This window comes from Babylonia areolata, chromosome 3 (genome assembly GCF_041734735.1).
Source record: "Babylonia areolata isolate BAREFJ2019XMU chromosome 3, ASM4173473v1, whole genome shotgun sequence".
NCBI lineage: Eukaryota > Metazoa > Mollusca > Gastropoda > Neogastropoda > Buccinidae > Babylonia > Babylonia areolata.
In genome coordinates, this window is record NC_134878.1 from 38,197,653 (window position 1) to 38,224,692 (window position 27,040).

The window sequence follows — 27,040 nt, forward strand, 5'->3', positions numbered from 1 at the left end:
AGAGAATATTGACATGGGGGATATAGATATACCAAAACAATTTTGCGAAACAAGTATACTCAGTTTGTGATTACCAATAGTGTTATGACAGGGAAAAGCCAGAACAGAAGAATGATGACTTTCAAAAATAAAATGTATGGGTTTGTTTGTCCCATACATTTCTTTCAAAGCTTCTTCCTCAGTATGTTTTGTACATTCTGCATATACTTATTTACAAATATATTTTTGATAGGTTTGTAAAAACAAAATGGTTTCTTTTTGACATTCTCTTCATAAGCCAGAGAACCAAAGCAACTGTTTCCGAGGATAAAATAGGTCAGTTGTTCAGGTGGGAGTCGTCGGTCTATTTTTAGCAACGTTATCAACATATATTGCTAAAATAATAATGATAATAAAAAGAAAAGAAAAAGAGAAGAAAATGACTGTAGTTTTTGTTTTGTTTTTTCCAACATTTTTTATTCAGACAAAGGTTTACAGATACAGAATTTATATGTTTTGTGCATTAGAAAGTATAGGGTAAGCATATAATTAAGTTCTAAGTACTGACAAATCTATAACAGCAAAACAATATATGTTCGATGTCAAAGTTCCAAGGTAGCATTGAAAAGCTTAATCTTGTATCAAACAGTTATAAAGTGCCCATTTTTCCACAAACTTGTTATATTCCATAGTTATGTTAAAGGCATACTTGTCTATTTGATATGCCTGCTTGAGGTCTTTTTTGAACATTTGTAATGTTGGTTTTACTTTGTTGATTCTACATTTGTATATCTAGAATTTAGCTATCAATAAGATATATGAGAAACATTCATCAGTTTTCATTTTGTTATGTCCAAAAAGCACCAGTGTGTCGTTCAGGTTAAGTCTATCACAATGTAAACACTTTTCTTTTAAATATCTCACAAACTCCTTCCAAAAATGTTGTACATGGTTACATTCCCATAAATAATGCAGAATTGTATCTCTTTCTTCCTTACAAAAATTACACATATTATGTGGGAGTATTCCCATCTTCATCAAAACCGAATTTGTCACAAGAATATGGTAATTAATTTTCATCTGGAACCATTTCAACCTTATTTCATGGATTTTTTTTGTATTGAAAAAAATGTTTTTCCAATCAAGCTTGTTTTCAAAAATCAAGTCCCAATTTTTACAGGCATTTGGCTTTTCTGGTTTTCCAATTATTATTTCATAGAAACATTTCGTTCCTCTTGGGGCCTTTATCATTGCATTGTATGCTTTATTAAAGCTGATTCCCTTGTGATCATTGTTTTCAAATGTTATGTTTTTTTCTCTTAAAAAACTTTTAACTGAATTAACACAACCGAAGAATTCTAACATTGGGACTCGATTTTCAATTTTATCTTGGATTTCTTGAATATTGAAAAAAATGTCCATTCCCTTTCACAATGTCTCTCACATAATAAACATCTTTTCTGACCCAGTCTTCAAAATACAAGATTTTACCATCAATCTTAAATTTGTTATTGAAAATCAAAGGTTCCATCAGGATATCTTGCTCAACATGTATATCAATTTTGTCATAAAATTCTGTGTAGCTACGAAACACATCTTTCCAAAAGGGGTTTATTATACGTCTTCCAACTGTAAGAACTACTGGGCCATATTCTTGTAACATTTCAACTTCTGGACATTCTTTTGATAATATAATTTTCCATTTTGGACGATACGACATATTGTAGCATTTTTTCAACCATGTGAGTTTTAAAGCTTTTATAAATGATAGAATATGTGGAATATTTATACCTCCGTTTTGTACACTGTGCACTGCCACTGATCTTTTAACTTTGTCCTTCTTTTTATCCCATACAAAATTAAAACACATTTTTTGCAATTCTTGAATACTGTTATCTGGTGGATTTGGAACCATAATCCATAAGTAAATTAATTTTGACAAGATAATCGACTTAAGGACAACTACTCTTCCTAGAGGTGTAATTGGTCTTTTTATCCACATGTTAAACAGTTTTTTTGTTTCATTGAACTTATCAGTTATATTTAAATCTATTATATTACTTAAATCGTTAGTAAACCAGAGCCCAAGGATTTTAAACTGTGGTGGATTCCAATTCATTTTCAAATTTGATAAATAAACTGTATCACAATTACGCTTATTTCCCAGCCATACATTGCATGTTTTTTCGTGATTTAATTTGAGTCCTGAGACTGTTTCAAAATCTTCTAGTTCTTTGAACAGTTCTCCATATGATTTTTTGTCACCCTCTAAAAAATAAGACGTATCATCAGCAAACTGGCTAATCTTAAATTCTACCTCTGATATCTTAATACCTTTTATGTTTGTATTTTGACGAATTTTGCAAGCCATTATCTCTGCGCACAAAATAAACAAATAGGGCGAGAGTGGGTCTCCCTGTCTACAGCCTCGTTCAATCTGTATACTTGTAGATACTTTACCATTAACTACTATTGAGGATTTCATATTGGTGTAGAACGCTTTTACCCATCTACGAATATCCTCACCAAAACCCAAATGTTTTAAAACGTTATGCATATATTTCCAACTAACTGAATCAAAAGCCTTTTCAAAGTCTATTGAAACTAATAGTCCCGGTAGATTTTTTCCTTCAAGTAATAGATTATATCATAAATAAGCCTTAGATTATCTCCTATATATCTGCCAGATACAAAACCCGTTTGATCTTCATTAATAAGTTTATCCAGGACTGTTTTCATTCTATTTGCGATGCAGGTAGAGCCAATTTTATAAGTTACGTTTAACAGTGATACTGGACGCCAGTTTTTAAGATATTCTCTGGGTTTATCTCCTTTTGGTAGGCAAATTATGATACCTTCTCTCTGTGTAATGGACATCTCTTTTTTTCTCTCAAACCCTTCATTTAAAGATCGTACAACAATACCACCTATCTGTTTCCAGAAAAATGTGAAGAAATCAACTGTCATTCCATCTGTTCCTGGGCTTTTACCATTTTTCATATTTTTTAGTGCTAGTGATGCCTCTTTCAAAGTTAATTTACCTTCTATCGAGTTGGCTTCTGTCTCTGTTAGTTTAGGCGAATTATTAACGTACTTTTCTAACTTAATATCTTTTACTTCCTGCTCCTCATATAATTTGCTGTAATACTCTTTCGTTTCTTGCAGCATATCTTCTATCTTATCTATATTTCTACCATTCTTAGATACTAGTTTAAACATTTGTTTGCTAACATAATGTCTCTTTTCAAGGTTACAAAAATATTTTGATACCTTTTCTCCTTCCGCTGCCCATCTAGCTTTGCTTCTTAACAATATTCCTTGTATTTTAGTTTTTCTTAGTGTAATTAAACTATTCTTCTTCTCTTATATTTGCTGTAAATCTTCCTCTGATTTACAACTTTTACTTTCTAAGCTTGTAATTTCTTCTTCAAGTTGCTTTTCTGTTTGTGTGTCCTTTTTCTTCTTTCTAGAACTATACTCTATTGATTTTTTCCTTATTTCCATTATCAAGGTATCTAAGAATAACTTATCCGATATGGTAAATTGTAAATGTTCTATGGGAATATGACATATTTCTGATCTATTATATACTAGTGCAGCATACTGTTCTTTTATGTTTTCAGTTGTATTATTTATCATATCTACATATTCTTTATCTTTTAAAAGTGACGAGTTGAATTTCCAAAAATTCCTTGACCGAGTATCTTTTCTAAACTCAAACTTTATTGAAATAAAAGAATGATCACTCCTATAACCGAACAAAATGTCTACATCTTTTACATTAGCTAGTGAATTTTCGGATATTAAGAAAAAGTCTAATCTAGCTTGCTGCAGTGGATTTAATCTTCTCCATGTAAATCTAAGTATTTCTGGATTTATTTCCCGCCATATATCTACCAGTTCTAGATCACCTGTCAATTCAATAACTTCTGTTTGTGCCTTAGGATTGTTAACATGTTTGTAATTACTGTAATCTAATGGTGGATTCAAAACTAGATTCCAGTCCCCTCCAATTACTATTATTTCGGATTCCAGTTCTTTAATCTTATTACTTAGTTCTACATAAAACTGAGGATTATCCCTATTCGGACCATAAATATTTACCAGTGTGATATCTCTTTCCATAGTTTGAATTGATATGATCAGATAGTTCCCATGAACATCCTTAATTATATTTTTTACTTTGAAATCAAAATTATTATTAAACAGAATTGCTACCCCTCTTGATTGTGATGTATATGATGCAAAAAAAGCATTCATATCCCCATTCAGCTCTTGTCTGTCTCTCTTGTTTACTTACAAAGTGGGTATCTTGCAAGAAATATATTGACATATTTTTTTGTCTAAGAAACTGAAAGACATCACGTCTTTTTTTAAAGTCACCTAGGCCCTGAACATTAGCTGAAATTATTGAAAGACTAGACATTAATTATAGTCTAAAGATTTCATATCTACCCCTCTGTACATGATCTGATAAACCCTGTCTGTAAATGACTGTAGTTTGTGAATGATTTATATTTTTGTATTCTCCAACCTCCAGGTCCTAGAGAGGAGCGGCCTGCCCAGCATCGAAAGCCTGCTGATCCAGTACCAGCTACGCTGGACAGGACGTTGTCCACATGACAGACAGCAGGATCCCGAAGATGCTCTTGTATGGCCAGCTGAAGGAAGGCCACCGCGAACTCGGAAGACCCTGCAAGCGCTTCAAGGACACCTTGAAGACAAACCTCAAAGCCTGTAACATAGAAATCGCTTCCTGGGAAACTGATGCCCATGACCGCTGTCGCTGGAGGATGCTTTGCTCTAGTGGCATAAAGACGTTTGAAAACAAGACAATGCTGGCCATTAAGGAGAAGCGTGAGCGAAGGAAGCAGGGCTCAACTTCTGGAGACGTTTTCCCTTGCAACACCTGTGGGAAGTGCTGCGCATCCAGAATCGGCCTCTTCTCCCATATGAGGACACACACCGACAGATAAGCCTGCCTGCCTACTCGTCCGTTGGTCCGACGGGAGACTCTATTAATTAATTAATGTAAACTCGTGTTTTTTTCTGCAAAACAAGAAGTCTGTTGCGGTGATTTATGTGATTTGTAGTAATCAATCAGTTATGCATAGTTATGCATAGTTATAGGGGGTTAGGGGGTGCACGGGAGGGGTAGTACCTCTAGAGGGGGGGGGGAGGGCTTGTCAAGCTCTTCCGGGAGTGGTTCGTCCTCTGTTGGTCCCCACCGGCACCCAGCTCTCACCTATGGGTCCTAGAAGCTGCTAGCATGCGGCAGCGCCCAACCCCCGGGCAACGGCTTTGACAGGCTGGCTAAACTAGGCGAGGGTAGCCGACGGGTCTCAAACCCTCGGTGAGTTAGGGCTTGTCTACCCAAGCATGTGAAGACTGGATCCGGCGGACTCTGCGGAAGAAACCTTCACGGTTCAACGGAGAGGAAGGCGGTTGCAGCAGAGCACTGTGGAGTGCTGAGGGCAGGATGAGGCACATAGGATATCCTGGTCATCCACTGCATCCGTTTCGATCTCCAGTCGTCTTGACCTCGTCTTGCCACTGGATACAGACGGTCTCGGGCAAGAGAGTGAGGTCGACGGTGCGCAACTCCTCCTCACTATAAACAAAGTCATCGCGCAAGTCATCAGTCACCCTTCATCCCATACCATCATTTTCCCCAAGCCTTGTGGCAACAGACGAGCGACGAAGCGACAGGTGTGGGTACACTGGCAGTCGTAGCCGCGGACCTGCACACAGGCGACTCAGGCCATAGGGTCGTTTTTCACCGACTGGAGCAGCGGTGGAGATCGGCAGCCCCCTGAGCGACTGAGCAGCCCTCTTCAGGACAGCACTGCTTACCTCCATGGCATGAGGAAGGGGCTAGAAAAGGTGCCCTAAACATTGCCTGCTCCACACCACCCTAGTCAGCATACCGCGGCTGACGGGGACCCTACTCAAGCGGTCGACACACAAAGGAAAGAAAGAAGAAAACAAGGAGCACCCCATTGACCATTGCCACATGGAACGTGCGTACGCTTCTGGACAGAGGCGACTCAGCCAGACCACAGAGACGCACAACAGTCATTGCGAGTGAATTAGCCAGGTACAACATCGACATTGCTGCCTTAAGTGAGACCAGACTGGCAGAAGAAGGCGAACTTTGTGAGCGAGGCGCAGGCTACACCTTCTTTTGGAGTGGTCGCGGACCTGAGGAGAGACGTGTGGCTGGAGTTGGCTTTGCAGTGAAGACAACCCTCGTTGGCAAGCTGGCTGGCCCCCCGAAAGGAGTGAACGATCGCCTGATGACAATGAAACTCCCTGTATGCAACGGGAAAACGTTTACCACCACTGTCAGTGCCTACGCGCCCACCATGACCAACCCGGGTGAGATCAAGGACAAGTTCTACGGGGACCTGAACGCTGTCATCACCGCTGTTCCCAACGCAGACAAGCTCATCATTCTTGGTGACGTTAACGCGAGAGTTGGTTGTGACAGCACCTGCTGGGAAGGCGTGATTGGGAAGCATGGGGTTGGTAACTGTAATAGCAATGGCCAACTGCTTCTCCAGACATGTGCCGAGCACGACCTTCTTATCACAAACACCATCTTCTGCCTCCCTACCCGTAACATGACGTCATGGATGCATCCTCGCTCTGGGCATTGGCATCTCATCGACTTTGTCATCGTCAGGAAGAGGGACAGGCAGGATGTACGAGTCACGAGGGCCATGTGCGGCGCCGAGTGCTGGACAGACCACCGCTTTATCGTCTCCAAGCTCAACCTCTGCATCCAGCCCAGGAGACGGCCTCAGGGCATGAAAGCACCCGTACGCCTGAATGTCAACAAGCTGGAGCTAGGCAACATCAAGCAGAGCTTTGCTGACACCCTGGAGGAACGCCTTCAATCCACCGTGCTGGACAACCAGAATGTGGAGGCAGCATGGGGCGCACTGCATGAGACGGTGTACAAAACTGCCATGGAGTGCCTGGGGCCTTCTGTCAGGAAGCACAAAGACTGGTTTGATGAGAACTGCACTGAGATCAAGCAGCTGCTAGAAGACAAACGCCAAGCCTACAGAGCCCACATTGAAGATCCCAAGTTACAGTCAAAGAAAGACATACTGAAGAGCGCACGCAGCACCATCCAGCCGAAGCTGCGGCAGATGCAGGATTCCTGGTTGAGCAACAAAGCTGATGAGATCCAGGGTCTTGCAGACAGGAACGACATGAAGAACTTCTATAAAGGCTTGAAAGAAGTCTACGGTCCCACCACCTCCGGATCAGCTCCACTCCTCAGTGCTGATGGTTCTACCCTGATCACTGACAAGGACGGGATCCTTGAGAGATGGGCTGAACACTTTGACAGCGTACTGAACCGCCCTTCCACCATCAATGATGAAGCCATCGACCGACACCCCCAGGTGCCAGTCAGTGAGTCGTTGGATGCCATTCCAACTTTGGAGGAGACCCAGAAAGCTATCCGTCTGCTATCCAATGGCAAAGCCCCTGGCTCAGACTCCATTCCAGCTGAGGTCTACAAAGAAGGTGGTATGGCGCTGACTGAGAAGCTTCATTATCTGTTCCAGCTTATCTGGCAGCATGAGGCAGTTCCACAGGACTTCAAAGACACTTCCATCATACACCTGTACAAGCGCAAAGGAAATCGTCAGGCCTGTGACAACCATCGTGGAATATCCCTGCTGTCCGTCGCAGGCAAGACTCTGGCCAGAGTGCTACTCAACCGTCCCATAGCGCACCTTGAGCAAGGTCTCCTACAAGAGAGCCAGTGTGGCTTCCGGAAAGAACGCGGGACTATCGACATGGTGTTTGCTGCCAGGCAGCTCCAGGAGAAGTGTCAGGAACAGAACGCCGACCTTTACTCCACGTATGTCGATCTGACCAAGGCCTTCGATACTGTTAGCAGAGATGGCCTTTGGAGAATCATGGTGAAGTACGGATGTCCCAGAAAGTTCATCACCATCATACGGCAACTACACGATGGGATGCTGGCCCGAGTCCAAGACAACAGAGAGACTTCAGAACCATTCCCTGTCTCCAACGGAGTCAAGCAAGGGTGTGTTCCATCAGGTACCGCACAGATGGCTCACTCTTCAACCTCAGGAGGCTTCAAGCAAAAACCAAGGTGAGGCAGACACCGTCAACGACTTCCTGTTTGCTGATGACTGTGCTCTCAACGCTGCCTCCGAAGCTGACATGCAACACAGCGTCGACAAGTTCTCTGCTGCCTGTGACAACTTTGGCCTCACAATCAGCACAAAGAAGACTGAGGTGATGCACCAGCCAGCTCCAGGAAAGCCTTACGTTGAACCAAACATCTTCATCAACGGGCAACGACTGAACGCGGTGGACAAGTTCACATACCTGGGCAGTACACTCTGTCGCACAGTTGTCATCGACGACGAGGTGAATGCCAGACTCGCCAAAGCCAGCGCTGCCTTCGGCAGACTCCATAAGAACGTTTTTAGAACAGGAGAGGCATCACCCTGGAGACGAAGCTCAAAGTATACAAGGCCATAGTTCTCACCACACTGCTCTATGGATGTGAATCATGGACGGTCTACAAACGCCACGCCAAAAAGCTGAACCACTTCCACACCACCAGCCTCAGAAAACTTCTCGGCATAAAGTGGCAAGAGAAGATCCCTGACACAGAGGTGCTCACTCGTGCAAACTTGCCCAGCATCTACACCATCTTGATGCAGGCCCAGCTGCGCTGGGCAGGCCATGTAGTTCGCATGCCAGACCACCGGCTCCCCAAGAAACTGCTGTACAGCGAATTCCAACATGGCAAGCGCTCCCATGGAGGCCAAAAGAAGCGCTTCAAAGACACTCTGAAAGCTTCTCTGAAGGCCTTCAACATCAGCCACGACACATGGGAGCTGAATGCAATGGACAGACCAAAGTGGCGTTCAGCTGTCCACAAAGGCGCCAAATCCTGTGAGGCCAACAGAATCGCTGCAGCAGAGCAACGCAGACAAGCCAGGAAAAGCAGTGCCAGCAAGTCCCCGACAGCCGCCACCATCCCCTGTCCACACTGCGTCAGAACCTTCCGGGCGCGGATTGGCCAGACCAGTCATCTGCGCACCCACAGAGCCTAACCCACCGACCCCCAGGATGACTAGATGGTCCTCGTCGATCCCGACGGACGAACCACATAGTTATGTTTTTATTCATAGCACTGAACATGTAGTTTTTGACACAGTACTATGAAGTTTGGTGAAGATGAACGAAAAATGATTGTGTTTTTTTCCGTAAAAGGTAAAATTGTGAACTTGAACCCAATATATTTTTGTTCAGTGAGAATGTGAAAAATACTGAAAATGCTCAGAATGTCTATTTTTAGCAACAAAGGTCATAAAAATGATCATGTTCCACAAGCATTAGAAAACGTCTTATTTTGAAAGTTTATTTATTCTGATGACATTGATATATATACATGACGTTTGGTCCATAAATGCACATTCGGAAGCATTTCAAAATAGCTACATAGTTCCTGCAAAAAAAAGTGCGAAAAACTCCAAAACTGTTGAGATTTTAAGCCTTTGCTCATATTAGGGGAGAGGAAAAATGAGGAAACTAAAAGCACCAAAACATTGAAAATGTTCTTCCACTCTCTCCTATACACACACACGCGCGCACGTGCGCGCACACACACTGAGACGTTCACAAAATGGATGTCGACATGGACAAAACTGGTTTTCCATTTACACATGTTGGAACATATGGCCAGCCCAGGACGGAAGGAAAATAAACAGATAATAAACGCTAAATTACTTGGCTGGTCAATCTAAATTTCAAACTGAGAAAACTGTATCGAGCAATATCGGTCATATATTTACTGTCGTTAAGAATTGTCAGCTTTTATTTGGATCTTGTGCAAATTTCAGAGGAAGGTATTTTGATCTTAATGCTTCATTTGAATGACAGTAAAACAGAAAATGTAGTTTATCATCAATACGATGTTTGCATAGAGGGCAACGTAAGTCCACAGGAAGGTTTGTGGCATAGCGAAATTGATTAAATTCTTTTATCAGTAATACCTAATCCGAATCTGATGTAGATGTCCCTTAATGCCTTATTCCTAATGTACTCGAAATTCGGCTCTAATGAAAAAAAACATTTTTTTAATTCTGTATACAGAATATCTCTCCGTGTTCCCGAATCCTACCACACTACCCTGATAAATCAAGAGTTTCAGCATTTTTTCTCAGTAAGTCTGGCTGATGCTGAAGACCTCTCTCTGTGTATGATGATAAGGAAACATCATCCGCAAACAGAATAATAAACAATTCAATAATATCAGGATGGAGCTGCACACCATCTTTGCCATTGTTAAGTATGTCAAGTGACAGTTATATCATAAGCATTGAAAACAGTAGTGGACTTGTAATTTATCTTTCTTTCAAACCTTTCTGACATAAAAAGAAATCTGTGAGCCCTGTGTCATTGCCACATCTTACATATGCTTTTACCACTTTGTACACATTTTGGATGGCCATTAACATTTTACCACATATTCCATTTTCAATCATAATGGGCCACAATTAAGCATGAGAAATTAAGTCAAAGGCTTTGGAAAAGTCAATAAATGCTACAGACAGTTTTTTTGTTGCATGTTAAATGTTTTTGAACAGCAGCAAAAAAAAGTATAAACATGCTACGATCTTTTCTGAACCCTGCTTGTTTTTCCCAATGAGAGAGAGAGAGAGAGAGAGAGAGAGAGAGAGAGAGAGAGAGAGAGAGAGAGAGAGATTGTGCTCTTGCTGAAGATATAAGAATGGCTTGGATATTTTGAGTGAATATCGTGTACATTACGCCCGAAAATGTGTTTGGCAATTTCTATTACGATCAATCGAAGTCATAAAGTCATGAAAACACTTGGAAAGATTTTAACTTTGTCATATCTATGACATGATCGTGAAACAAAGAAATACCAATCGATGTTGGCTGCTCAACATGGAATTCTTCAGTTTACAGCAAGCAACTTTCGGTTAAAAAAAAAAAAAAGCCCGATCATTTCTAATACTGAGCTCCAGCATTTTCCGCTTTGTTGTTTTCATTATGCAGAAACGAAATGTGAGCCATGAAGGCTTTGCATTATTAGCATTATTATTATTATTATTATCATAATTGGTACTAGTATTAGTAGCAATATTACTATTGCTATTCTTTTTTTTCTTTTTTTTAATCATTATCGTTCACCACCGGGGTTCTCTCTCTCTCTCTCTCTCTCTCTCTCTCTCTTACTCTCTCTGTGCGTGCGTCAGTGCGTGCGTGCGTGCGTGTGTGTGAGCGTGCGTGCGTGCGTGTGTGTGTGTGTGTGTGTGTGTGTGTGTGTGAATTCTGTACTGCATGGGTAACCAATGAAGTTGACATGAAAGTGGGGTAACGTGATACTTTTTGACTTTGTGAAAATGGTTTTTGCAGCCTTCTTTACAATCATCTGAAGGCGTGACATCAAATCAGAAGGCAAACTTGCAAGTGGTGAATTGCAAGTAGTCAACGCGACTTAGGGTTTATGAACAGATAAGATGGGTGGTTGCTTCAGTTGTTAAATACAGTGGAATGGTACGGATTTTTCTCAGCTGCAATTTTACACTAATAACTGACACGGTCATGCATGGACAGGGCTGAATATTGAAAGCTGAAAGACAAATTTTGAAAGTTGTTATCAGCATTGCAGTCAAGGTATGGTCTAAAATGTGACCAAGTGCAGAATCAGAACCTGTAAGTATGGCTTCTGTCTTGACGTCATTAAGTTTAAGCTTGTTTGACAGCATCCACTCTTTCACAACTATATCTATGATTTTGCGGAGGATAGCTAAGCAACTTTAAAAAAAAATCATTTCATCTTTAGGTTTGCAAATTAGACACAGTGATACAAGAGGTCATCTCATGAGTGATTCTATATCCTATTATTATGCATTCACTCTGATGTAATGTACAAAGATGGATTTTTCTTTAGCACAATGGACGCGCACTTACATAAACTAAATCAAGACCTACGTAAAGTCACACATACATACGATGACACAGATACACACACATACATACATACACACAAGCTCGTGTAGTATGTCTGCACATAAGAAAAAAAGATTATCAGCACAAAAGAGAAAAAAAAGTGGATGTTTTACACGTTTTCAAAGAAGTGAAAATGCACCTTGTGTATAGTTATATTTTGTGTTCAGTTATATACGGGAATTTTACAGATTCAGTGAAGATAATTCTTAGCCATGGTGACCTTTTTTTCGCCTGTTATGTTGCTCTTTTGTGAAACATGCACTTCATCAAACAACGGTGTGAAGAAGAACCAACTATTGATAAATTTGTTACATTCCGAATTAATTACAGCAATATGCTTTTCAATATAACATCGTGTTTTTGAATATATGAAAAAAAGGATTCAAAATGGCATGCATTTATTCATTTTTACATTTGTATATGAAAAATTTTGCAAGTTGAATAATCAGATCAAAAGCATTATCTGACTTGTGAACGTATTCACTCTTCTCGTTACAGCTGGAAGGAATTCCAGTTCCTTCCAGCTGTAACCAGAAGAGTGAATACGTTCACAGTTCCAAAAGATATGCTGTATAATTTCTTTTTCTCGGTTGCAAAAAGTACAAGTATCGTCAGTTTTTACACCCATATTCTTAAAAATTGTATCCTGTAAAATTAATAATCTGATCTAAACCTCTTAATTTGATTTCTTTAATTTGTTGTATTATCTTCAGAACTATTTTCCACTTGATCTCTTCATGGCATTTGTTGTTCCATACCTGACAAAATTTCAGAACGTCTTCTCCCTGAACCGATAAATCGTAGTATTTTAGGCTATCTTTTTGTACTGAATATAGTTCAGTCAAAAAGGATGCGGAACTGCATTCTCTTATTACACTCTATTTGTATGCTTCATTTTAGCCTGGCAGTTTTAATCACTTTCACTAAACCTGCATATGAAAGGAAATTTGTGATTATGTTATACTTTTCTCTAAATCCAGCATAAGACATAAGGTTACCATGTTCTTTATAAAGATCTGCAACATTACAGACGTGCTCTTATATCAAGTCAATTTTATTTAGTGCAAAATTATTCAAAACAAACTTGTCATTATAAAATATTGGTTCGGCCAAAGTTTGTGCTTCATTTTGTGGCCAAAATCGTGTTTGCGAAAACTTTGTAGGCATTAAAGACATCAATGCAAAACACATTTTTCTCACAAGTAAAACAATTTGATCCATATTTATCAATATTTCGAATTAGAGGATGCAAAAAGGTCATTGCATATTTCCGTTTATGCTTTGAAATTCATATTTTTCTTATCCAACTGAACTTCATAGCCTTAATGCTTTTTTAAAATAAAAGAATCAGGGGTGGTCGTGGTGGTAAAAGTATCCATAAGTATATCAGTTTTGGTAACATTAAAGATTTCAAAATAGTGCTTCTTCCGAAAGGTGTAAGTATACATTTCACCCATATTTTTGATAACTTTTTAATTTCCTCGATTTTTTCAGAGAAATTCAATTCTTCACATCCTTGCAAATTTTCACATCCTTGCAGATCTCCTGTAAGCCATATTGCTAATATATCAAAAACTGGTGGATTCCATTTAATTCTAAGTTGTGGCATATAAACTGTAGCTGATTCATATTTGCGTCCCAACCAAATTTCTAATGTCTTTTCATTATTCATTTGTAATCCTCCCCCCCCCTCCCCCTTTCCCCTCCGCATTCGTACCCTTCCATTCCCCTCTGCTGATCCCCAGGCGCTACCCAGTCACTGGTTGTGATAAGTAATCCAAATATTTAAAATGGTCGGAGTTTCATTTCGTACTCTTCTCGTTGTTGCTCTATGTGATAATATGATCCTCTCCCATCCACCCCCCGGCCCCAAGCGCCACTCTCCACCGTCTTCCTCTTCCCGCATGTATCGTCGCCCTCAATGTTCCCGTCAGCCAATGATAGGCTGTGTTGATCAAGATGTCAAAATTGCATGGACGTCAATTCGGTTTGTACCATTTACGATGATGGTCCACGTAAAAACTTTACCGCCCCCTTCTTGTGCCCCCTCCTTCCCCTGCTTGTCAACTGTCAGCTGATACAGGCTGTGGTTAAAAATTTTAAAAATTTTAAAAAGATAATGATAATGAAAAAGAAAAAAAAAGATAAATGGACAGAGTTTGGATTGTACCATTTATGATGATGGTCTACAAACAAACCTCACCCCCCCCCCCCCCGCCCCCCGCCCCCCGCGTTGGCGTACAACTGCTGGATTGTATAGATCAGTTTCTGTCCCATGTTGAACTTCTTCATGGTGACTCACGGTGCATCATGCCAGACACTGTCAAACGCCTTTTTGAAATCTACAAAGACGTGGTATAACTCTCTCTGGTTTTGGAGGTGTTTCTGAGGAGGATGCGGAGGTTAAAGATTTGCTCAGTGATGCTTCTGCCTTTTCAGGAGCCGGCTTGTTCTTCAGCGATGATGTTGTCAGCTTGAGGTTTCAGTCTATTCAATAGGATCCCAAGCATTACTTTGCTGGCATGACTGATCAGGTTGATGGTACGGTAGTTCTAGCAAAGTTGGAGACTGTCTTTCTTGGGAAGCACCGCGATCAGCGATTGCGTACAGGGTTTGGGCCATTCGCCTGTCTGCCAGATCTTGTTGCAGATGATGGTAAGCATGTCTATTGTGGCCTCTCTTCCTTGCTTCAGTAGTTCCGCAGGGATGTTGTCGACTCCTGCTGACTTGCCGCTCTTCAGTGATCGTACTACGGCTTCGACTTCACGCATAATCGGATAGTCTTCCTCATTGGAAGATTCTTCTTCGTTAAGTACGCTTGGATCTCCCATGCTCTGATGTTTGCACAGCTCTGAACAATATTCTGCCAACCTTTCCATGATTTCCTTTTCCTCAGTTAGGCAGATGCCATTCTTACCTTGGATGGTGTTCACTTTTGCCTGTTTTTCCTTTGTCAGATCTTTCACCATTTGAAATGCCTTCCTGTTGTTGTTGTTGGAAAGGCCGTCTTCGATGTCAGCACGTTCTTTGTTTTGCCTCCTTCATTTTCCTTCTTATTTCCTTGTTGATCTTTCTGTATTCTGATTTCCCTTTTGGGGTGTTCTTCTCCTTCTTCAGTTTCCTCTTTGTTTCACACAGGTCCAAAATTTTGTCGGTGACCGAAGGTTTTGACTTGCGTCAACTTTTCCAAGGACCTTGGTACCTATTTCTGTCATTACCGTGTTGAAGTTGTTTGAGAAGGCCTCTAGGTCTTCTTGAAGGAGGAGTAGCAGTGCAAATTTCCGACCGTCTGCTCCTTGGAATTCTTCAGAGATTGCAGGATCTTTCAAGTTTTCGAGGTCGAATCTCACCCGGGTGTTTTTGGACTTGCTGACTCTCCTCAAGCACACTCTGAAGTTCATCATGACAAGGTCATGATCGCTGCCCACATTTGCTTCTGGAAATGTTCTGTTCTTCGGCCTATTAACACCAGTTCTGTGCCTTCTTTGCACCAGGATGTGGTAAATATGGCGAGGATCTTTTACATGAAATGCATCATTTGGGAAATGCTGGATAAATTACTATCCACCTCCCCCATTTATCTACATCTTATTAATCAGATATATTCTTTGAAACAAATTTTGGAGAAATTTGCTTTGGATGAACCCAGATGTGTACAGACACAATCCAGTATAAAGTTTGTAGAAGAGGGAGAAAAACACTAAGCATTTTTTTAATTTGGTAAAAGCTAGAGCTAATGGGAAAATCATGGACGATTAAAAAAAATTGCCAAGGAGAGACTATCACCTTGCAGGAGAAAAACGATGGAGGAACAAGTACTCTTTTTGGTAGAGGTGCGGAGATTCTGATGCAGCAAGAGCGAATGAGTTTATGCGCGACGCCCAAATGCCAAATTTAACAGAAGAACAAAAGAGCAACCTTGACACAGAAATCTCTCTTAGTTTAGTACCATCACCCGGGCCGGATGGAAGTACATTTAAGTTCTTAAAGTTTTAGTGCTAGACTTGATTCTTATAACTCTGCTCATCAACAGAGAGAGATGTCAATGACACAAAATCAAGCTGTTATCACTCTTTATTTACAAGGGAAAAGAACTTCCCTTTCTAACTGGCAATATATCTCTCTTACTAATACTGACTATAACTTACTTGCCAAATGTTCTGCTATACGTCTGTCAAAATATATAACAATCCAACTGGGGTTATGAAAGACAGAAAAATGCGTATATTGATTCGATTAATTATGGTACTCCTGAAATGATGAACATTTCTTCCGGCAATGGCGAGGATGTGAGCAGATTGTTGGGCTCTCTCAGTTTGTTGTGTTATTCACGGGTGTTCAGAGTTTAAGGAACAGTTTCATCCCGTGAGAATTTCCATAGATGTTTCACGGATGTTTCATGCTCTTCAGTGTGTGAGATGTTCCTTTTTTCAAGAAATGTTAGCCAAATTGTGAACTGATCGTTGGTGTGTTAACCAAGATGGCGTTTTCAAGTGTTGTTTTTCGTTGTGAAAAAAAAGCTTCGTGTGTTGAAAACGCGTTCAGTAAGTGATTTTTGTCACCAATGTCGTGCCATGTTTGGCAAGCTCACCGTTAGTCGACAGCGACGATGATAAGAGACAATGTATTGAGGCAAATTCTAGTTTCACTGACTCTGAAACAACAATCATAAGCCCTGCGTTTCTGACTAGCACCATTTTGGAATCGGATTCAACAATGACAGGAGAGGGAACACAGATGTCAGTGAAAGAGGAGGTGAGGGCTGCACTAACTGATCCAGAGATTATAAGATTGTTTACAAAAAGCTTAGCTTCCGAAGTGGCGACTGCTTTGGGGAAAGAGATTTCAGCTTTGAAAGAAAAACTTTCTGAAAAAGACATTGAAATACAATCTTTGAAAGACAAAGTGGATGAACTAGAACAGTATAGCAGACGGAACGCAATACGAATGAATGGTGTACCGGAGGTTGATGGAGAAAACAGAGACAAAATAGCAGAGAAAATTGCAAAAGAAATTGGTGTCGACCTGGACAGCTGTATGATCGACCGATCACATCGTGTGGGAAGAAAGAATGACAGGGGGTGTCGGTAATCGAGCTATCATCGTCAAATTCTCCTCGTACCGTTGTAAACACCAAGTTATGGCAGCGAAGAACAAACTTTCCAAAGTAAATCCACGCATTCTGTTTGCCGCGCCTGCCCCTACAACTGCCGCCGCTGCTGTCCAGGCTCCAGCCGCCCGTCTGTACATCAACGATGACCTGACCAAGACAAGGGCGGACATCGCTGCTGCCGCCAGGGCCAGCAAGAAGAAAGGAAAGATTTCCGAGACATGGACCAAAGACGGAGTGGTGTTCGTAAAGATTGGGGAAACAACACATCGTGTAACCACTCAACGCCAGTTTTACGCTCTCTTCTGACTATTCGTCGTAAATTGTGACACAGCCATCTACTTCACGGTGATTTATCCGATTTTTCAATGATTGTGATTACCTGATTGTGTGTGTGTGTGTGTGTGTGTGTGTGTGTGTGTGTGTGCATGTGTAGGCCTGTGTGTGCCCGCACGCGCGCGCACCTGTGTGTGTATATTGAGCACGATTGTTATGACTCTTTGAGAGGTTGAGCATGACTGTCATGACTTTGATTAACAAACAAATTAAGAGAGAGGCAGAGACACAGATCGAGTGTCCATCGCCCCACCAGCAGCACATGTGCCACGCCTCCCACAGCGGTGCAAGCGCACTGTTAACCGGGCCGCGGCGGTGCGAGATGCACCCACGTGATAGGCCCGACATTACATACATGTTTCAAACAGCTTTGCATGTTAAGTTGTTTCAGTAACTTTGCTGTACTAACCTTGTGAGCCATCTATATTTGAATATATATCGATAGGATATTCGGTTGTCTCATGTTCTGTACCAGACTTGAAATAACTTTGGTCTCGTTTGGCTACGTTTTGCAAAAGTTTGGAGTAAATGCAAAACCTCCGTGCATAAGTTTTAAAAAAATCATAATATGGCCTTTTTTTTCTTCTTTAAAAAAAAACACATATTGATGCCCATCGCATTGTGCTTGATATTGGAAATGTGTATGGGTGTGTGTGCGTGTGTATGCGCACACGCGCACGTGTATGCCCGTGAGTGTGTACGTGAACGTGTGTGTGTCGGGTGATAAGTGTGTGTGTGTATGTCACATACAAAAGAGTAAAAGTATACATATCATAACTTTAGCATACCATGTGGATATTCTTAATGCATGTGCATATATACTTTTGACTTTACACTGGCTGTGGTTATGTACGGGACTAAAGCGGAGATGACTCTCAACTATCTGTACATGAATCTTTCAAAAAATTGAGACGTGTTGGTGCAATTTCTGAAGTTTGAATGTTTATAGACAATGCTCAGCTATCTGTACAGGATGCTGCAGCTGGAAAACTAAAGGAAAAATCCTCCTTTAACTTGGTTTCGGATTCCCCCCCTCCCCCTTCCAGCGCATATAAGTGCACTCCTGTGACATACAGTGATACATATATTATATTATCGAATCAATTGACACATTGACACTGGTGCAACGGCTGTAAATGGAATGTCCATGGATAAGTCCCCATATTATTTTATGATGGAAAAGGCTATGTATGATTTTGACATATTTTGGTCGTATATACGTGTGTGTATGCGTATGTGCATGAACGCGCGCGCGCGTGTGTGTAAGCATGTTTGTGCATGGTATGTGTGTGCGTGTGTGTTTGTGTGCGTGTGTTTGTAAGCATGCGTGTGTGTATGCATATGCATATGTTTATGTATGTGTGTTTGTGTGGAGACATGACAGTGTTATGCATCATAACCTTGCAAATGGTTTAATGTATAGCTATTGTAACCCGGAAATAGCATAACACATCGCCTTGTCACAAACTGGACATTTTCGAAATCATACCTGGATCCTGGAATGTGTGCTGTTACGAATGTAAACCATCCCTTGCACGTGCGCCCACAGTCGTTCATGAAAGGGCATGCAAGCGTGCTTACATGTGTGTGTGTGTGTGTGTGTGTGTGTGTGTGTGTGTGTGTGTGTGTGTGTGTGCGTGCGTGTATGTGTGTGTGTGTGTGTGTGTGTGTGTGTGCATGTGTGTGTGTGTGTGTGTGTGTGTGTGTGTGTGTGAGAAAGAGAGAGAGGGAAGGCGTGTTTGATTTACTGTGAACAGTTAACTGGAACACAACGTTTTCTGTAAGACTGTGCAGAAGAGATGAGAATATGCATTTTTTTTCAGTATATTCATGTGTTAAACATATTAATGAATCTGAACACTTTCACTTTTTTTTCCCCAGTTAAAATGCTATGTGATCACAACTTGGCTTGAGGGAGATCCATATCATGCTTGTGCTCATCTGTCGCTGAGCTATTTTTTTTTGTTTGTTTACTTGATTTGTCTTTATATTGCATATTGCTGAAATTGTCCACTTTATCTTCATTCTTACTAGATATTAAAAATAGCTTAATATGTATGCACTTTCTTACGATATCTTCTTCACCCTTAGAGAGATTACACTCCAAATGAACACAATCCAATGCCCTGTTTTCCTGTTCTCCATTCTGCAGAGTGTTGTCACCTAATGGCTGTTGACATCAGTGTCTACAGGGCCAGGGTTGGTTTCTTCTATTCTGTTGCTAGGGCCTCGAGTTGCATTGTACTCACCGATATACGAATGGTATTACCTTGTATTATTTTAACATGTTTTAGGAATGAAAATCGTGTAAGTTTAGCTATTTTTGTGCACTTTTTTGTTGATACATATACTTTAATCATTAATAGAGAAGCCTATATCAAATGTATGAACAGAACCAGTGGTAAAGACTGTAACAGTTGTGACATTGCAAGATACATAGTTTTCTTCTTCTTCATGTTTTTTATATTAGCAAGTGACATTGAACTTAACCCAGGACCAGCTGTAGGTGGAGAGCTCCGTGCCATACATATCAATGTTCAAAGTCTAAGAAATAAGATTGACATTCTAGACGTGGAATTAAGCAATTGTGATGTGATTACTGTTTCCGAAACATGGCTTTCGGATACCGTTTGTAACAACGACATACTACTGACTAATTTTCCCCCACCTTTCAGACGAGACCGGCCAAATGACCCTCACGGTGGTGTTGCAATTTATGTAAAACAATCTCTATATTGTAAAGTACGCCACGACCTCTCAGTACCTGACTTAGAAGCTGTGTGGATAGAAACAAAACTTGATCAGACAAGTTTACTTATTGGGTCTTTTTATCGTCCTCCTAATTCACCAGTAAATTATTGGCAATTAATTAGTGATAGTATTAATAAAGCAAACAGTACGTCAAGTAAGTTCGTAATATTTGGAGATTTTAATACTGACTTCTTGAACAGACCATCACAGCACTTCCTTGACATATTAAACCTATATGACTTGCATCAATTGACCAACCAACCTACACGGGTGACTGAAACTACCAGTACTTGTTTAGATTTGATAATAACCCAAAGTCCACAAATCATCCAATCTGTTGATGTCTTATCCCCCATCTGTAGTGACCACAGTGTTCCTTGTGTTTCTATAAAGAATTCAGTTACTGGAAAAACTTCATTTAAGAGGACTATCTATAACTACAAGAAGTTAGATGTGGAAAAATTACAACGTTTACTATTAGGGATTAATTGGGATATTGTATTGTCCAAGGAAACTGTAGATGAAAGTGCAGAACTGTTTAGTGAAATTTTACTTGATATCGCTAAATCATGCATGCCTTTCAAGCAGGTTAAAATCTGCTCTGGTAATACACTATGGAAGACCGATGAAATTATATTCTTAATTGAACAACGTAAAGACCTCCACAAGAAAGCAAAAAGAAGCAATTTGCCAGGAGACTGGCAAAGTTTCCGTCAGTTTAGGAATTTCGTAGTATCAAAAGTTAGAAATAGGAAAATCGAATACTTAGAAGAATTGAATAAAAAGGCTTCTGATCCTTCACAATTTGGTAACAAAAATTGGTGGCACTTGGTTAAGTCGTTTATGAGTAAGAAGGGTGTCGATTCAGATGAAATACCACCGTTATTATTTAACGATAAGATGTACTACACAAATAAAGATAAAGCTAACATATTTAATGGATATTTTGTTAAACAGTCTACGATAGAATCTAGCAATAGTACTCTTCCAGTCATCCCTCAGTTAGAAACTGAAATATCTGAATTAAGTTTAACAGTCCCAGAAGTGACTGAGGTATTACAAACATTAAATAAAAACAAAGCAGCTGGGCCAGATCTTATACATAACAGATTACTCACTGCATCTGCCCACATTATATCTGAACCACTAACCAAACTATTTAATAAATGTTTGGATCAAGGCAGGTTTCCATTGCTTTGGAAAATCGCACATGTGACACCTTTATATAAAAAAGGTGAAAGGGAGCTGTGCTCAAATTACCGTCCCATCTCATTATTAAGCTGTATAGGTAAAGTACTAGAAAAATGTATTCACAGACACGTATATCACTATCTTACAATAAATAGTATCATTACACATGCACAATCTGGATTTATTCCTGGTGATTCAACTGTTAACCAATTAATAAATATTTATGATGATTTATGTGGTGCTTATGACCAAGGTATCCCGACCCAAGTTGTATATTTTGATATTTCAAAGGCTTTTGATCGGGTGTGGCACGCGGGTCTTTTATTAAAGTTAAACGCCATTGGTATACGTGGCAAATTACTAGACTTCTTTCAAGACTATCTGTCACAACGATTCCAGACTGTAGTGTTAAGGGGTGAAAAATCAGATTTACAGTTAGTACCTGCAGGTGTTCCACAGGGATCTGTACTGGGCCCTCTGCTTTTTCTAGTGTATATAAATGACATAATTACAGATATTGAACCTGTTATAAAACTTTTTGCTGATGACACTAGTTTATATTTAGCACTTTCAGATCCACATATTAGAGCAGAAATAATTACCTCTGATTTGGAGAGAATTGTGGAGTGGGCAAATAGATGGAAAGTAAAATTCAATGAAGGAAAAACAGATCTGCTAAATATAATCCGTGTTAATCAGCAAGCCTTACCCTTGGTATTCAATGAGAACATCCTTCAAAATGTCAGTACGCATAAACACCTTGGCGTCATTTTACAAGATGATTGTAAATGGGGGGAACATATTAACGGTATTGCCAATAAGGTAAGAATGTTGATTTCTTGCTTGAAATATTACAAATATAAATTAAACAGAAAAGCTTTAGAGACCATGTATAAATCATTTATTTTACCTCATTTTGATTACGCAGATATTCTGTGGGATAATTGCAGTGATGCTCAGTCAAACATGTTAGAATCACTTCATTTAGAAGCTATAAGAATCATAGTAGGAGCAGTAAAAGGAACAAGTCATACAAAATTGCATGAAGAGTCAGGTTTATGTTCTTTAAAGGAACGTAGACAAAGACACAAACTAATACAATATCACAAAATGGTGGATGGTAACTGTCCAAACTACTTGTCTGACCTCACACCCCCTCTAGTTTCAGCTAATAATCCTTACCACAGATGAAGACGACTTGAGAGAGCTGTGCCACATTGTAAAACCAACTTATACTCTGATTCATTTATTCCATCTACAACCAAACTATGGAACAGTGTCCCTGATAACATAAAATGTAGTGATTCTTTAAGCCTGTTAAAAAGATATCTTTCCTCTAGTGACACAGCCGTCCCCCCACATTATTACATTGGTAACAGAGAAGAACAAATTCATCATTGTAGACTTCGCTTAAATATGAGTAATCTTAACCAAGATTTGTTTGATCGTCATCTTCGACCGGATACAAATTGTTCTTGTGGATATCCTGCAGAGACAGTTGAACACTTTCTTTTACACTGCCCAAATTACAACAATATAAGAGAGAATACAATTGCTACTCTCCCTGCAAATAGTACAAACTTAAATACGTTATTACGAGGTGACCGAGTTATTAGTTCCCTTGAGAATGAACACATATTCTTGACTGTACAAGACTTTATTGAACAATCAAAAAGATTCAAGTCTTAAAAGATTCACAATGAAATATTCTCTGCAGTTATAGTAAACAGTTATTTTGATGAATGGCCCCGGTTTCACTCTGTAATCTCTCTCTCTCTCTCTCTCTCCCTCTCCCATTGCATTACTCCTTAGGTGATGTTCACTTTCCAGTGTGTTATTATTGTTGCTACTATGTTAGTATTAGTATTATCATTAATATTTTCATTGTTGTTGTTGTCAGTGGTAGTTGCGGTAATAGTAGTTTGGGGTTTTTTTTTTGGTGTTTTTGTTGTTGTTGTTTTTTCTTGTTTAGTTTAGTTGTCTTGCACTTCAACCTTCTTTTCATTGTCAAATAATGTATTTTCGCCATTGCGTTTATGTATTGCTTGTTGCATATGAACGAGCACGATATAAGCTCATGCTTGTTGTTGCTCAAGTCTTATTGAACGCTGTATTGCACCTTGTTTCTTGATATTAAAAAATGTTTAAACCAAATGATGAACACATTAGACAAGCAAAGTATATTGCTAACAGTTGATTACCGAATTGCTTTTGATTCCACCTAAAAAAAAATTCATAATTTGGGTTTTCAAGCGTTTTTGATTTGGGACCTATTTTGCATAGGTGTTTACTGCTAATACAGAGAGTTGTATTACTTATATAGGATGGTTATCGGGGAGTTGTTCAGTTATTTCAGGAACAAGATAGGGCTGCCCACCTTCTCCATTAATCTTCATAATTGCTGTGGAGATGTTAGCCATTATAATTAGAAATGACACACAGGTAAAAGGTCTGGAATTACCAATTGCATCTAAGACTCACTCCTGCTACTCTTCCAAAATACTGTTATATGCTGAAAGATTTGGCTTAGGAAGATTAATTTACTTACTAGCAAGTGTTCTGAACTTTCACACTTTGAATTTTTTTTAATAAAATAAAGCAAAACTGAGGCAATATAGCTTGGTCCAAGAAAGAACTGTACTGAAACATATTATGACTTAATATGGAACTAGTACCAACGTTAACACAGTTGGAATTGTGACTCAGTGCCTGCCTCGCTTTTTGAGGAAAACTGGTCTATGGGATTAAAAAAAAAAACCCAGTAGATTACAGTCTCATGGTCTTGAAGAAATTTAAACACAAGCGGAAAAATATGTGTAATTAAGACATGTTTTATATCCCATTTTACCTATGTCTTGCTGTCCTTGGTTCTCCCTACTCGTGTACTTATAAGCTGGTTGCGTTGCTGTTTCCATTCATCAGGAAATCGAAATATAAAAATAACACTGAAAATGACTGAAGATGATTGACATGAAAACAATGCAGCTATAAGCCATAAACCATAAATGTTTGAGAAATAACTCCAGAATAATTTTCAGAAAGAAACGTTTATTCTTTCAAGACTGGGCTTCTGCAGGAATTTGTTTCATTTCAGATGTAGTGAAAGATCGTTATTTAGTGTCTTTTCAACACATGTCAAACGGTTGGCCGAAAGCAGACACGTCAGTTCGAATACAATGCTGTCTGCACTGCCCTGCACGCACTTACTGCTGAATCACTAATAATTTATATTTCAATAATAAATATCATCAACTGACTAAATGGACACTTTTAAATTGCCGCTCAGATTATATGGCATTGACTTATGAACGCATCAACGATCCAACCATGTGCTAATATTTTCTGGCATCGGAAATAATGGCTAGTTTTGATAGGTCATCATTGGCTAATAGCAGATAAATGTACCCAAGAAGTAAGACTTTAATTGTTGCACTGGGAGCTACTACACAATATTTACCCCACAAATATTCTCTTGTTCAAGATGGGTCCAAGAAATTCAGTTAGATGTTCCTATTGTGCAGAAAATCTTGAACACCTTGTGGGGGGATTTGTTCAAAAAAAAAATTTTTTTAAGGTCTGGAACCTGTGCACAGGTCTCTCTTCGAGAAACAGATTGCAGCCCTGAGAACGGAAAGGGCACTTTTGTTTAGAATGAAAATAATGTAATTTTTAAAATGGTTATTTGTAATTTTGATATGGACATGGTTTTGATGTGATTGCTTTCCTTGGAAACAACATGAAGTTACGAAAAAAGTTTCTTCGCTTCTGAAAGAAAAAGAAAAAAATATCTTCACCAATAAAAGATACCCTTTTCTGGGCGAAAGGGACGAACTAACACACACACACACACACACACACACACACACACACACACAAACACACACACAACTCGAATTCAAACCCAAATTCGAACATTGTGTACAGTGTGCCCATCCACTTTTCTTTTCACGTGCTGTTTTGATTATGCCTCGCGTATTCAGTGTAACTTTTCACCATATTTCATTCACGTGCTGTATTCAGTGTACCTTTTCACCATCTTTCTTTTCACGTGCTGTATTCAGTGTACCTTTTCACCATCTTTCTTTTCACGTGCTACCATACTTTGACCACTGTTGTATTCACAATGCCTTTCACGTGCTACTATAATCATGCTGTGCATCATCGGTTGTTGTTGCGTGTGATTGATGTGTGCAGGAATATACTCTTACTCTCTCTTGTTGGGGAGAACAGAAGCAGTGTCAACAAAATAACATAAGATATGGAGCATACAAGGTGAAAATAAATTCATGGGGAAAACATGTTGATAATCCGTCGGTAGTTTTCAATACATTTTTTTTTAAAGTTATCTCATAATGAACATGTTTCTGGGTGTGACATTAATCTAATCTACGTATCCTTTTATTCAAACCGTAGAGGAAATCCTGATATAAAAAGATTTATGGAAAAACTATGCCATTTTTCTAAGCCTTCTTGCATTTTGAAATCCCTCCAACCTCATAAACTGGGATTGCGGTATGTTTTTCATCATATCTGGTCTGATCAAGTCGTATTTGTGGCATTTAAAACACATATGGTTTTCATCCTCTTGTTTGTTAGGAGAGTAAAGACAGTCATCGTTTATTATTTCAACGTTCCTTGCATAACGATTTTTATGTGTTTTCAGATCACTTATATTTAACCTTAATCTTGTCATTATTTCTCTAAAACTTTTTTGACATTTCACATCCAGATGATTATCTGCATTTTGTATTGTATTGTATTTTGTACTGTACCTTTTTGTCACGACAGATTTTTCTGTGTGAAATTCGGGCTGCTCTCCCCAGGGAGAGCGCGTCGCTGTACAGAGAGCGCCACCCATTTTTTTTGTATTTTTTCCTGCGTGCAGTTTTATTTGTTTTTCCTATTGAAGTGCAAACGTGCACGCACACTCACACACGTACACACACACACACCAAATACACCCACACATAAATACACCTCTCTTGCATAAACACGAATGTAGTCTTAAACACACACGAAATACACGCGCACCCATAAACTCTGACACAAACAAGCACACAACAATCTCATACACGCATGCAAATATGAACAGACGCACACAACAACAACAATAATTTTTTATCCATTTGAGTCGGCCAGCTAAAAACCTAAATAAAACAAAAATTACTCAAGCCTCCTGTGATATTGACATACCATGATCTGTGAGAAACGGCTATCATGCTTTGCCCACAAGCTTCTACCCATCTCTCCTCTGCCCGCTTTAATTTTCTTTTCTTCTTTTTTAACCAAGGGGATTCTCGAAGGAGGGAGCAGGACAGGGGAGACAACCGCTGCAGGCGTCATGGACAAGAGCTGGGCCCTCAGCCTAACAAACTAGCGTCCCCTTCTCAGACCTCCCTCCATCATCCTTTGCTCGCCACTACCACCAGTCTGGAGTGTCAATTAAGGTAACAACCGCAGGCAGGGAACCCCCATGTGTAGCCGCCTCGGTACCCCTGCCCCCACCCCCTCCAACGTGGCAGACTCCAATTTAACGAGCCTCTTGGAAGAAATGGTGGCAGACCTCTATCTCATACGTACTTGATGACTGACGACAAAGGCAGGGGAGGGCAGCCTTTGAAGCCCGAGGCGCTA